This window comes from Epinephelus lanceolatus, chromosome 5 (genome assembly GCF_041903045.1).
Source record: "Epinephelus lanceolatus isolate andai-2023 chromosome 5, ASM4190304v1, whole genome shotgun sequence".
Taxonomy (NCBI): domain Eukaryota; kingdom Metazoa; phylum Chordata; class Actinopteri; order Perciformes; family Serranidae; genus Epinephelus; species Epinephelus lanceolatus.
The window spans coordinates 48,690,200-48,704,207 of NC_135738.1; the positions used below are offsets into that span (position 1 = coordinate 48,690,200).

Genomic DNA, 14,008 nt, shown 5'->3' on the forward strand with positions numbered 1-14,008 from the left:
AGGCATTAGGTTGCATGGCCGGTCCATAGGACCACGCTGTAGTGCAGAGGGAAGGGTGATAGCAAGAGTTTGGTGTGACATGAGAGGTTGTGCCGGCATAAACACAGGGCACACCATACCAATAAAAGTAGCCCACCAATGGCTCCAGTTAGACCCAGTGCCCCAAAGAAAACCAAGAGACGTGCTGATGCAGAGAGTGGAGTTAATAAGAACAGCCACTTGGAAGTCTAACACGTTCTATCAATGGCTAGAATACTCCGCTAAACAAGTAACCAATAGTACATGTATAGCATGTCATAGGAGGATGGGCCTACCCAGGGTTAGGCCTCTCCCAGACATAGATAAGCGCTGGGAACATGATAAATGTTTTGCTGCATGCACTATGTGGATGGCAGCAGGATTTAAAAAATGGACTAATACGTCTACGATTTGTCCAGAAAGTTTTCAAAATGCCTCTGATCAAATTCAACAGGAGTTTCACGTACCTCCAGTAGTGCATCTGGCACAAGACCTTGTATTCCAATTTTGTGTGGCACGCGGAAATAATATAGAACATTGGTTAAACAATGCCACTTCTACTAACACCTCCCTGGAGGCAAGGGAGCTGATCCAGTGCAGACATGAAGCTATCGTAGGGAACGCGTCCTCATCAGCGGGTACAGTCCAACTCTCAGGGGTTCAGAAGGTATGTAATACAACCAAAGAAGCTAAAATCCAGTGCCACCAGGTGGTCAATGGTGGAAACGACTCCATAGTCCTGGGGCGCAATTATAATAGCACCACCTGGATTTATATATTTAACTTAACAAATGGTACAGTTCCATTGGCAGACATATTTTGGATGTGTGAAAACGACCTTCAAGTGAAAACTATACTACCAGCTAATTGGACAGGGATCTGTGCTCCAGTAATGCTAACAGGACAAGTAACAATAATAGGTCTAAACAACAGTCGCACTAACGGTACTACATGCAGACGGCGTAGATCGACTAGCACATCAGCACACCCCTGGAAGGGAGATGTCAACATATACATTATATATGAACAGGTACCGTATGGGATGCCTGAGGAAAACCAGGCTATATCAGAGAGCGAAATATCATGGGCCAGAGGATGGGGTTCCATGCCCCTTGGTGGGTACTTTACAAATGCACTGTACGTGGAACGTAACAGTCACTGGGTGAATTATTTGTGGTATAATCAGCAAAGATTTGTAAATTGGACCATAGCAGCTTTACAAGGAGTAAGCGAGCAATTACATGCCACGTCTGTAATGATGGTGCAGAATAGGTTTATTATCGAGACAATGCTAGCCCAAGACCAAGGTGTCTGTGATGTGATAGGAGAAGATTGTTGTACTGTCATCCCCATGCATACAGGGGAGGAGGGCAACTTAACATGGGCTTTAGCGAACATATGTCGGTTAAGAGACCAACATGTGCAGCATTCCAATTGGAACACTAAGGTTTCCTCAATTTGGGATTGGTTAGCAGCACTATCCCCAGGGAAGATTTTGCGAATGATTGGAGTGCTGTTGGGACTTGTTGAGTTGGTCCTTCTTGTGATATCCTGCTGTGTTCTTCCCCTGGTACGACTTGTAATTAAAAAGACTATGGCTGTGGACTTTGGTCTATTATTACAAATTGTCCTGTAAAACTTACAGGACAATTTGTAATAATAGACCAAAGTCCACAGCCAAACACAGAGTCGTATGAAGACATGAGTGGCTCTCAAGGAAAGGTTCCAAAGGATCAAGGCCAGCTCCCAAGGCGAAATAAGGGAAATCAATATGAGATAATGCCACGAGGCATGGCATTGTAAACTGTCCAATATGATCAGAAACCTAGGCCAGTTGAGGGAGATTATGAGGAGATCATGTAAAGTCCCTGATACCCTTGCTGTCACCAGACAACTACTAACATTTAACCACTAACATAATAAACTAATCCTGCTTGCATGGCTTATGTACAAAATTAAGTATTGGAGGGAGAGGCATAACATTAACATTATAGGGAAAGTGCACTAAAATGTCCTTTACAACCTTAAGATAGGTACAGAAAATGGCTGAGAACTGGAGAACCCCGTATCCATACCAGCAGAACCAGGGGGGCCAGCCTGGGTTCCAGTACCAACAGCAGGGGCCGGGAGGGCCGAGCCAGCCTCCTCAGCTGTATCCTCTACCTCCACCTTCACCATACCACACAGGGCTACCTGGTCCAATGGCCAGCCGTCCTGCACCAACCTGCACCCCTGGAGGAGGCACCCCGATGGAAGGACGTGGACGCTCCAACCAGATGACGTTGGCGCAACTCTACGCTCCAGCCCTGGCCCAACCCCCCTCTGAAGACCTGCTCCGCTTCTTATTGCAAGGGCCCGAGGTCCCCAGCCACACTGGGGCCCGACAGGAACCACTCGCCAGTACCTCCACCTCGGGAAGTCAGGTCCAGGCGGGTCCTAGTCGGGAAGTAAATTGGGGGAATGTGAATCCAGGCCTGCAGTCTTCCCAGTACCTGATGCAAGCCGCATTAAAAGTCCAGACACCTACCACTGCGCAGGCACCGCCTCAAGGGGGAAACTTTCAGCACAATGCCCGTGCTGACATGCTGCCATTACGCTCCCCTGATCCGTCGTCCTCACCAGAGGGCAATGTCAACCAACTGTCGACCAGTTACTCGCCCACCAGCCCACCGCCTGCAGTCCCATTCTCAGAGGTGAACTTGGAAGTCCACTATGAGGGCCACCTGTCGGTGCAGGCCCTATCAGAAGAGACCCAGGACATTTTGGAGCAGGAGTATGAAGTGTGCCCTGAGATAGTGGAAGGCCACCTCTGGAGCCTGCCCGATGGGTAGCCAACCCTGAAAATGCATCTTGACGTGGTGAAAAACCTACGCACACTGCTCCATCCTTTCCCCGATGGACCTCTCCGCCGACTTATGCACAGTTACCCCCTGATACTGCGGAAGAGAATCCGCAGAATTCGCTATGGCTCCTATGTAATCAGAAAGGCTGAAAACAAGAAGCTGCAGACAGAACATATGAAGCTCATCGAACAAGAGACACGCAATCTGCGCAACCAAGTCCTGGAGCTGACCCAGGCTAGGGATGCCCTGCAGCAGGAGGTCGGAATGCTGAGGGATCAGGTGGCATCTTATCGGCGCCTGCGGATGATGGGCACATCATATGTGCCTGATGGACAACAACCGACCAGCAATACTGGCTAGGACTGAGATGCATTTTGCCGATTGTGACCTATGTATAAGAATGCCATTATGAATGACTATGCATGCAGCAGAAAATAACAAGGAGGTCATCAGGATAGCTTTTATATTCTAAATACTATACCATAATGCTTACTCGGTGCAATGATGCAGAAAAATCACTAGAGTTGATTTATAGTGGTATCTACTGAGCTTAGGTTAATAGTATGGGACTATGAAGTCCCAAAGGGGGGAATATATATATTTTTCCTCTCTTTGATTCAAGCATTAGATGGGACTATGTAGCCCCAAAGGGGGGAATGTAGTGTAAGATTTAATCTTAAATCAGACTGCATGAGCTGATTAAGAGTGAAGTTCATATAACCATGTTTTATGTTACAAGTTCCTATAAAGCTGTTTGTTATGTATCTACAGTATGTGTGATAAAAACAATGTTACACAAGTTTATGTATTCACAACACAAGGTTATGCATTTATATTGAAGAGCACACATACACCACACCATGTATTGTTTAATAATAACACACACACACTCTTTAATGTTTGTATTGCACGACACACATTCTAAGCTCACATTGTTTGAAAGTACAGGGGACTGTATAGAGAAAGTCCCCAGGTTTTATATATTTTTTAAAAAATAAAGTGAAAGCAGGCCCAAATCTAAGGGTGGAGAATTTGGGAAATTCCAGGCCTGAAGTGAAAGTGATTACACCATTAGAAACAGGCCTGTTCAGGACTGGACAAAAGGGAAAAACTCGCCACCAATAGATTTGGGTCTAAGTGGGAAGGATTAATGAAAAAAGGTGGAGATTCTGTCGAACCTCCACCAGCATAAAAGAGAGTGCGCTGAGAGCCAGTTTTCAGTCGTGCTCCGGAGCTTGACTCAATGAGTTGTATGTGTTGTTGCTTGTGAACACATTAAACTCGATTGCACCTGATTCCACTCGACTCCAGTGTTTCTCTAAGTGTTTGCCAACTGAACCTAAGGTACTAAATCAACATCAGAGGACGATCTGCAGGAGAAGTAGGAGACGAGGTCGGGTGCCATCTGGCCCACTTCCAGGCACCGATTTTCACTTCTACACCACACCCAGTTGGCGAAGCGCAGGTGCGCTGCTCCCCTGCCTCGCCCGGTCTGCGAAACTAGAGCCCCTTGTGTTTGAAACTGTCTCTATTAAGCCATTATTTAAAGTGTGTTTTGAAACTAAACTTTACAGCACTTAACACAGTCCTCCACCGCCGACTTGGAGGTGTAACTGCAGAGTGACACAGACACACCACCACAGAAGTAAAAATAGTGTGCAGATTTTTTTTTTCTCCTTTTCTACTAATCGTTTAGTTGAAGATTATGTATGACTTTAGTCGACCAAGATTTTCATTGGTTGACTACAGCCCTAGTAGTCTGCAGCACAGGGGCTCCACAAGGGACAGTCCTTGCCCCCTTCCTCTTCACCCTATACACATCGGACTTCAGATACAACATGGACAGCTGCCACCTCCAGAAGTGCTCTGATACAGCCATTGTTGGGTGTGTGACAGAGGGAATGATATGGAGTACAGGGGGTCATCATGGACTTTGTCAACTGGTGTGAAGTCAACCGCCTTCACATCAATGCCAGCAAGACAAAGGAGTCAGTGATTGACCAGGAAAGCACCCCAGACTACTCCAGTGAACATCCAGGGTTTGGACATTGAGGCCGTGGTGGAGTACAAATACCTGGGTCTTCACTTCAACAATAAACTGAACTGGTCCACGAACATCGGCGTCCTGTACAAAAAGGGCCAAAGTCGTCTCCACCTGCTGAGAAGAGCAACTGAGGAGGGATCCGTCCTGGAAGAGGGATCCCTCCTCAGTTGCTCTTCCTGAGGTTTCTACCATTTCTTCTCCCCCTTAAAGGGTTTTTTTGGGGAGTTTTTCCTTATCCGTTGTGAAGGTCCTAAGGACAGAGGGATGTCGTATGCTGTAAAGCCCTGTGAGGCAAATTTTGATTTGTGATATTGGGCTTTATAAATAAAATTGAATTGAATTGAATTGAATTGAATTGAGGAGACTGAGGTCCTTTGGGGTGTGTAGGACACTGCACTTATCGACTCTGCCCTCGCCTGGTTCAAATCCTACCTTACCGACAGATCTCACTTTGTTTTCATAATAACTGCTCTTCAGAATGCAAAAAGGTCAATTATGGTGTACCACAAGGGTCTGTGCTTGGTCCCATTCTCTCATTTTATTTACACGCTACCCCTCGGTTCATTAATCAATAAATACAAATTAGGTTCCCACTTTTACGCAGATGATACTCAGCTCTACATATTCATCAAGCCTGACACCTCTCATCAACTGATCCATCTAGAACAGTGCACACAAGAAATCAAACAGTGGATGTCATCAAACTTCCTTCTCTTAAATACTGAAAAACTGAAATGTTAATCTTAGGTCCAAAGCACATCAGAAACTACAACTCGTTCAGAATACTGCTGCCAGGATATTAACCAGAACCAGAAAATTTGACCATATCACCCCTGTTCTCATTTCATTACACTGGCTCCCTGTACACACTAGATCGGACTTCAAGATTCTGCTTTTAACTTATAAAATATTACACGGACTTGCACCATCCTACTTATCATCTCTACTTACTCCACGTTTATCAATCAGGCTTCCACAGTCCCATAATGTCGGTCTCCTATCATCCCCAAAATTAATAAATCATCAGTAGGTGGTAGAGCCTTCTCATACCGAGCCCCTCTCCTCAGGAACCACCTTCGCATTCAAATCTGTGAAGCTTACACAGTCGATTCCTTCAAAAGTAAATTCAAAACACCTTTTTGCATCTGCCTTTAACATCACATAGTCTCTGTTCCTACATACTACATCATGGCTACCTACTACTACTCAATCATTGTACACATCAATTTATGTTTAGTTTTTTATATATACAAGTGCCAATGTTATTTATTTATTTATTTTTATTTTTTTGCTTTGTTTTTATTTTGTTTTGTTTGTTTATTTGTTCTACATAGTCATTTCACTTGTTTTTATATATTTTATTTGTTGTGTTATTTGTAATTTGCTTATGAGTTTTTATGTAAAGCCTATTGAGGCATTTTTTGTGATTTTGGGCTATAATAAATTTTGACTTGACTTGACTTGACTTGTCAGTCATCCCATCAGCTGTCAGACTCTTTAACAAGCAACATCTGAAGTAATGTGACACTGTCATCACTGCTAAGACTCTGCGCAATTTACATGTACTGTGCAATATTCCACATCTATAAATGTATTGTGTATACATTGTAAATAGTCTTGTGTGTACAGTTAATTCACTTTGGTGCCTTACTTTTTTATATATTTTTTATCGATTTTTAATCCAGAAAGATATTTATATATTGTATATACATATTTTCTATGTTTTCTTTATGTTTTTTATCTAAGACGAGGCTTAGTGAATTGACAGTGTGGCTCCGCACCATGGAAAATCACTCGGTAGCTGCGGTAATTAGCCAGCCCCCCTGTAGCCGGCACAGAGCCACATAGCATAGCCTCATAGCATAGCCTCTGCCTCTGCTCTGCTGCTATCCCCCGGTAACCCCCGTGCAGCCGGGAGGCTGGGTAACTGTCTGGGAGAAGCATAGTACCAAGCCGAAGCCCATTGTTCACCACCAGCCTGTTCATTTTTCAAACCGTTTTTCCCCACTCAGTGACACACCCGCTGAGGAGAAAACTCTGATCATTGGCAGCTCTATTTTGAAAAACGTGAAGTTAGCAACACCAGCGGCCATAGTCAAATGTATTCCTGGGGCCAGAGTGGGTGACATTGAGTCCAATTTAAAATTGCTGGCTAAGGCTAAACATAGATTTAATAAGATTGTTATTCACGTCGGCGGCAATGACACCTGGTTATGCCAATCGGAGGTCACTAAAATTAATGTTGCCTCGGTGTGTGAATACGCTAAAACCATTTCGGAATCAGTAGTTTTCTCTGGACCCCTCCCAAATCTGAACACTGATGAGATGTTTAGCCGCATGTCATCATTTAATCGCTGGTTGTCAAGGTGGTGTCCAGCAAACAATGTGGGTTTCGTTAATCACTGGCAAACTTTCTGAGGAAAACCTGGTCTGATTAAAAGAGATGGCATTAATTCCACTTTGGATGGAGCTGCTCTCATCTCTTGGAACCTGGCCAAATTTATTTGTAATTCAAAACCCTGACAACCCAGTTAGTAAACAAATTATCAGATAATAATACTGATTTACTCAGCCTCACTGAAACCTGGCTGTGTCAAGATGAATATGTCAGTCTAAATGAATCCACTCCTCCCAGTCATAATAATACCCACATTCCTCGAGACAGTGGCCGAGGAGGGGGAGTTGCATCCATTAATCATCTATTAATCAGCCGTAAACCTAAACTAGATAATTCCTTTGAAAGCCTTGTCCTTAGTCTTTTACATCCAACCTGGAAAACCTCGCAGCCACTTTTATTTGTTGTAGTGTACAGAGCTCCTGGCCCGTATTCCGAATTTGTATCTGAATTCTCAGAATTTTTATCCAGTTTAGTTCTTAAATCAGACAAAGTTATTATTGTAGGTGATTTTAACATTCATGTTGACGTTGATAATGACTCCCTGGCTACTGCGTTTATCTCATTTTTAGACTCTATTGGCTTCAGTCAGGGTGTACATAAACCCACTCACTGTTTTAACCATACCCTCGATCTAGTTCTGACGTATGGAATTGAAATTGATAACCTACCAGTCTTTCCACCGAATCCCTCACTATCAGATCATTATTTAATTACTTTTGATTTCTTTTTACTCGATTACACACCACTCAGCAACAATTACTATACTAGATGTTTATCAGATAGTGCTGTTGTGATGATTCCATCGTCGTTAAATTTAATACCATGTCCTTCTGTAACAGAGGTTTCCCGTACTGACTTTAACTGAGAGTCACAGCTCTATTGAGCCTTGTATTCCTTTAGCCCTTAGCAGTAATGATTTTATGAGCTTTTTTAATGACACAGTTCTAACTATTAGAAGCAAAATTCATGACCTCTTGTCCTCAGATAGTACCTATCTGCCCTCAAACACAGCTGTAAGACCTTATATATATATTTAGATTGCTTCTCCCTGATTTCTCTTCAACAATTGACCGCAATGATTTCTTAATCTAAATCATCAACGTGTCTATTAGACCCCATCCCAACTAGGCTACTTAAGGAAGTCTTACCTTAAGTTAACACTCATATATTAGACATGATCAATATATTTTTATTAACAAGCTATGTACCACAGTCCTCTGAGGTAGCTGTAATTAAACCTCTTCTAAAAAAAAGTCCACCCTGGATCTTGAGGTGTTAGCCAACTATAGACCAATATCTAATCATCCCTTTCTTTCAAAGATCCTTCAGAAAGTAGTCGGAGACCAGCTGTGTGACTTTCTCCATGATAATAATTTATTTGAGAAAATTCAGTCAGGATTTAGAGTGCATTATAGCACTGAGACAGCACTAGTTCAAATTACAAATGATCTTCTGATTGCTTCAGACAAAGGACTCGTCTCCTTTCAGTATATACTACATACTACTATATATGTATATTTATATATATATATATATATATATATATATATATATATATATACACATTTTTTTATATATATATATACATATGTACATATTAGTCCATACCGAGGGATGTGTTATGTATAGAGGAATAAGAAATCAAAAACAGTATATTAGAGGAGATGCAAAATGAGAGCACTGTAAATGCACTGTGTAATAACTATTAACGTAAGACAAACAATCCACACTGTATTTAGAAACATGCTTTATGGCAAAATACATGGAGCATAGTTTTGGCTGACGGCACGGAGGCACACGTGTGCGCGGGGCTGTGCATGGGCACACAGGTACACACATACACTCACAACACGGAGAAAGAATGAAAGAAACAGTGCAAAGTGCACAGCGCAATGTTTAGTTTGTAATGTTTGTAGGCTAATGTCAGTAAAGTGAAAATACGTAATGGCTGGCTCGCGCACACAGACACAGACATGCGTTCGTTCAGTAAAATAATTACCTTAGTCTTCAGCAAGTGTTGGTGCTTGAAATTGCATGTCCCAGCCATAAACTGTGGTCCAAGCGCAGGTGTTTTCCAAGTGGTTTCGATCCGCAAGTGTTGGAGATAAAGGCTTCCCAGCCAAACTGTGGTCACAGCGCAGGTGTTGTCCGTGCATGCACAGCTCGCGCTGGTAATGGTGCTCACAGTATGAATGGGTAGTGGAAAAACGCGAATATAAACAGTAGAAATGTGGGAAAAATGCAAAAATGGCATCGTGGCTGTCTGCACATGACTAAGATGAAAGCCTTACTTATTAAACAAAATACAGGAAGTTGACAGAATATCCAATAATATAAGTCAAAACACATCACTTTTATGATAATTCAGTTATCTGGAAGGCTTAAGAATGCCACAGCAACAATTTTAGCATAAAATGTATAAATGCAAAGCATACAATGTAAGTGGCATCGTGTTTTGGAAACAAGTGTTTGCTCGTTCAATCTTTTGGCTGCCAAGTGTAGATATACCAGTAGAGCCATGTGTTATGCCCTTCCACTTCAGCTCCAGAATACAGATACTATCATGTCAATAAAGCGAGACTGAGAGACAGAGATGGAGAGAGAAAGAGACAGATACTTGCAGACGGACAGATAGTCATCAGTCCTCTCTGGACATTAAAAGACTAATGGATGTAAAAGCAGACTACAGTGTGATAAATATGACAATATGCCTTCTGAAGAGAAAATAGAGATGTCATTTCCTCCTCAAATAGACGAACAGAGTGTATGAAGAGGGAGATTTATGGAGACTTAATGGAATTAGCAGATTTTTGCTTTGCTCCAACTTCTTTAAAAAAGCATCCATTTTGAGTGTCTAAGACTCCATATCAACACACTTCATCTCTGCATGAGCCACAAGTCAAAAGCCAGTGTGTGTGTGTGTGTGTGTGTGTGTGTGTGTGTAAGGCCACTATCACCCTACGGGCAGTAATGAGGGTTGGCTGTAAGGCAACACTAAATGAACAGATTGATGTAATCAACAGATGGTTGATATGGTGTTTCTCTCTCTGTGTATGCCCTGAAGACATGGGGTCTGTGTGTGTGGGTGTGTGTTGCTGAGTTTTGTAAGTCTTGTGCTGCAAGCAGCAACACATTCACCAAAAGCAGCGTGGACGGGTCCATCAACCAATGATTTCCGTTCATAAATGACTGCACAGTCATTGCAGGGGTGATACAGTCTTGCTATGAAGCTTGTTACTACTTCTATAAAGTTGCTGATGTTGTCAGAGCTGGACTACAACATTTGGACCTGATATGCCTAGTTGGAAATCTGCTTGAAGTAAAAAAAATAAATAAATAAATAAAATAAAATAAAAAAAAGGTGGAAACTACAAAGAGATCTCATTGTATGGCATGGGATATGTGTGAAACAGCTCATCAGTGTGAAGCACAATTGCTGTTAGATCCATAACCCAGCTCAAAGGCAATGAAAAAAACGGAGAGACACAGCACAAACTCAAATACAAAACTATATTTATTTAAATAAAGCAATGTAAATAAACACATTGCAGGTATGGGGTGTGTTAGTCAGTGTGATCAGTAGTGTACATGTGGATGTGTGGAGCATGCGAGGTGTGGTGTTGTGGAGATAACCTAAAAGAAACAGAAAAGCCAAACAGAAGTACGGGCGCTGGCAAGGAGGTGAGAGAGACAGAGAGCGCGGCATCAGCCAACATTGTTATTACATTATTATTATTGTTAGTACTGTCCATCAAAAAACTGGATATGGCAGATGTCATGCACATATTCCCACTGACTTCAGGTTCCCAACCCGAAAGACAATATTATGAGTAAGAATTGTCCCTTTTTATTTTGAATCATTTAAATCTGCACTATATAAAATAGCTTGGCTTATCAAAGTGAAAGCCACAATACAGAGCTGAGAGGGTTTTATTTGTTTGGCTTGATTCTGTTGGTAGCTTTGAGTGCACACCTCAGCTAACAAGCAATGAACATCGCTTGTTAGTGGATCTGGTTGACAATATGGAGAGCCCTGTTTCCAGTGCAGTTTGTATGACTCACTATGTTGTTCCTTTCTTTCTCTCCATCTCAACTGCCGTGCCCTCACACTTACCTGTCTCATCTAGAGCACTCAGCTTTTCTGCCTATACCAGCAGCCAACTCAACTCTTATTTCTACAACCACCTGCACCCCTACTGCTAATCCCCTCATCAACTCCTCAGTATACTGAATACTTACCTGCCACATTCCTTTGGTTTGCTGCCAGACTGCCTATTATGCAAATCTGTCATAGAGCTCCAGCCAATGTTTCTTGTTTTGTTTTGTTTTGTTTATCTGGGTGGGACCAATAAAGTCTTGGATTGTTTTTGTAGATAAGAAATATTAAATCCTTTGCCACTATTTTAGAATTTTCAGCATAAATTTCACTTGAGTGACATTACAATTAAATAAAAAAAATAAATAAAATTAATCTTGCACTGAACCATCAGAGATTTCCTTCTAAATTCCAAATGGTGTATTGGATAGACTAAGAGCGAGTCAACAGGCCTTATTGTGCTGGAGCCAGACCTGGGAGGGGAGCTGGTTAATAAGCCTCTGATGGCCGGACCTTGATTCATGAGGCTCAGTTTGGGGTCAGGTACATAATGAGCTGGGCAGAGGGGACATCTGACCCCGGGGATTTCAGACTGGCTCTTGGGGCTTGGAACCTCACCTCTCTGGCAGGGCAGTAACTGGAGCTGGTGCAAGAGGTGGAGCGGTACCAACTAGATAAAGTTGGGCTCACCTCTAAGCACAGCACCAACACAGCACAAACATCATGTTTGAGCATGGGATGGTTCATAAGTGTACTAAGTACCAGAACACCGGAGGCTAAAGATCTGTGATTGACTTTGTGGTCATATCACCAGATCTGCTGCCACATGTCTTGGACACTCAGGTGAAAAGAGGAGCAGAGCTGTCAAATGATCATCACATGGTGGTGAGTTGGATCACTCCAGAAGAATTATTTGTTTATCCCAGGGGAGGTTGGGGAGATGCAATCCTAGTGAACTGTGTTCAGAACCCACATTGTGGAGGTGACTGCTATAAGTTGTGGTCAGACGGTCTTCAGTGCCTGTCATGGCGACAACCTAGGAACTCGCTGATGGATAGCAGTGGGGAAGGAGGCTGTCAAGTTGAAGAAGGAGGCTTGGTTGGCCCAGGGGTCTCCTAAAGTAGCAGATGGATATCAACTGCACAGAAGGGATGTGGCTATTGCAGATTGCAAAAACCCAGGTGTGGGAGGAGTCTGGGGAGGCTTTGGAGAGGGACTTTTGGTTGGCCTCAGGGAAGTTCTGGCAAACTATTAGAGAACTCAGGAAGGGAAAGCAGGGCTTGTCTCAGGATGTGTTCAGCAAAAGAAGAAAACTGCTGACCCAGACTGGGGATATATAAAAACACTTTGAGGAACTCCTGAACCTGACCAACACATCCTCTGTGGAGGAGGCAGAATCTAAAGACTCAGGGGGAGCCTCATCCATATACCTGGCAGAGGTCGCTGATGTAGTCAAAAAGCTCCTTGGTGGCAAGGCACCAGGTATGAATGAGATTCATCCTGAGATGCTAAAGGCTCTTTTTAATTGTTTTGGCTAATAAGCCTTTTCAGTGTCACATGGAGGTTGGGGACAATGCCTGAGACCAGGGTGGTGGTTCACATTTTTAAAAATAAGGGTGCTGGAAAAGACACTCCGAACGATTGTCGAACCTCAGATTCTGGAGGAACAATGTGGATTCCATCCTGGCTGTGTAACAGTGGACCACCTTGACCTTGCGCTTGCAGGGCTGCTGAAGGGGTCATGGGAGTTTGCCAATCCAGTCTACATGTGTTTTGTGGACTAGGACAGGGCTTGTGACCGTGACTTCCGGAGAGTCCTGTCAGGGGTATTGCAGGAATATGGCAGAGGTGGTCCAACTCGTGTCACAAATTTGAGGACTTGCGACTTGCTTGACTATCACTGATGAAAGCTTCACCATGTGCTTTATTCAGTTCTATCTGCTTGATACATGTGAGTTAAGTTTTCAGTAACTCATTAACTGTCAGCTCCAGGCCGTTACGCACATACAGTCACCACTGTGAGAGCGATACATGAACAAAAACAAAAAATATAAACAAATATATACAAAATACAAAAGTAACGAATCCCACCCTGTGAAAATACTATGTTACAAGTCAAATTCTTGCATTTAAAATGTTACCTGACTAAAAATATGTAAGTATTATCAGGAAAATGAATTTAAGGTATATGAATAAAAGTACTGTAAAAATGTCCCCTGTGACTGTTGTAGTCTATTACTATATGTGATCTTACTAGATTATTATGACTCATGCATTAATGTAAAAGCAGTATTTTACTATTGTAGCTGGTTGAGATGGAGCTCATTTTGAACCTTTAACTAATGCTTATTTTCATTATGGGTTAATCTGCTGATTATTTTCTCCAATAATCAATCGATTGTTTGGTGTGTAAAAATTCTGGAAAAAGTGAGAGATAGCATCACAATTACCCAGAGCCCAGAGTGACACTTTCATAATGTTTGTTTTGTCCAACCAACACTTCAAACCTCAACATAAAAATTAATAATAATAATAATAATAATAAAAAGCAAAAGCAGCAAGAAAATCCTCACATTTGTGAAGCTGGAGCCATGGAATGTTTTTGCACT

The 14,008-nt window shown here is 42.5% G+C and overlaps 1 protein-coding gene and 1 pseudogene across 2 annotated transcripts in view; one reads left to right on the forward strand and one right to left on the reverse strand.

Moving 5' to 3' along the window:
- LOC117251295 (NT-3 growth factor receptor-like) overlaps positions 1–14,008 on the reverse strand; it is a 666,479-nt gene that overhangs the window by 228,616 nt on the left and 423,855 nt on the right. The gene's annotated exons all lie outside the window — the stretch shown is intronic.
- Positions 4,788–7,428, forward strand: LOC144463571 (uncharacterized; annotated as a pseudogene).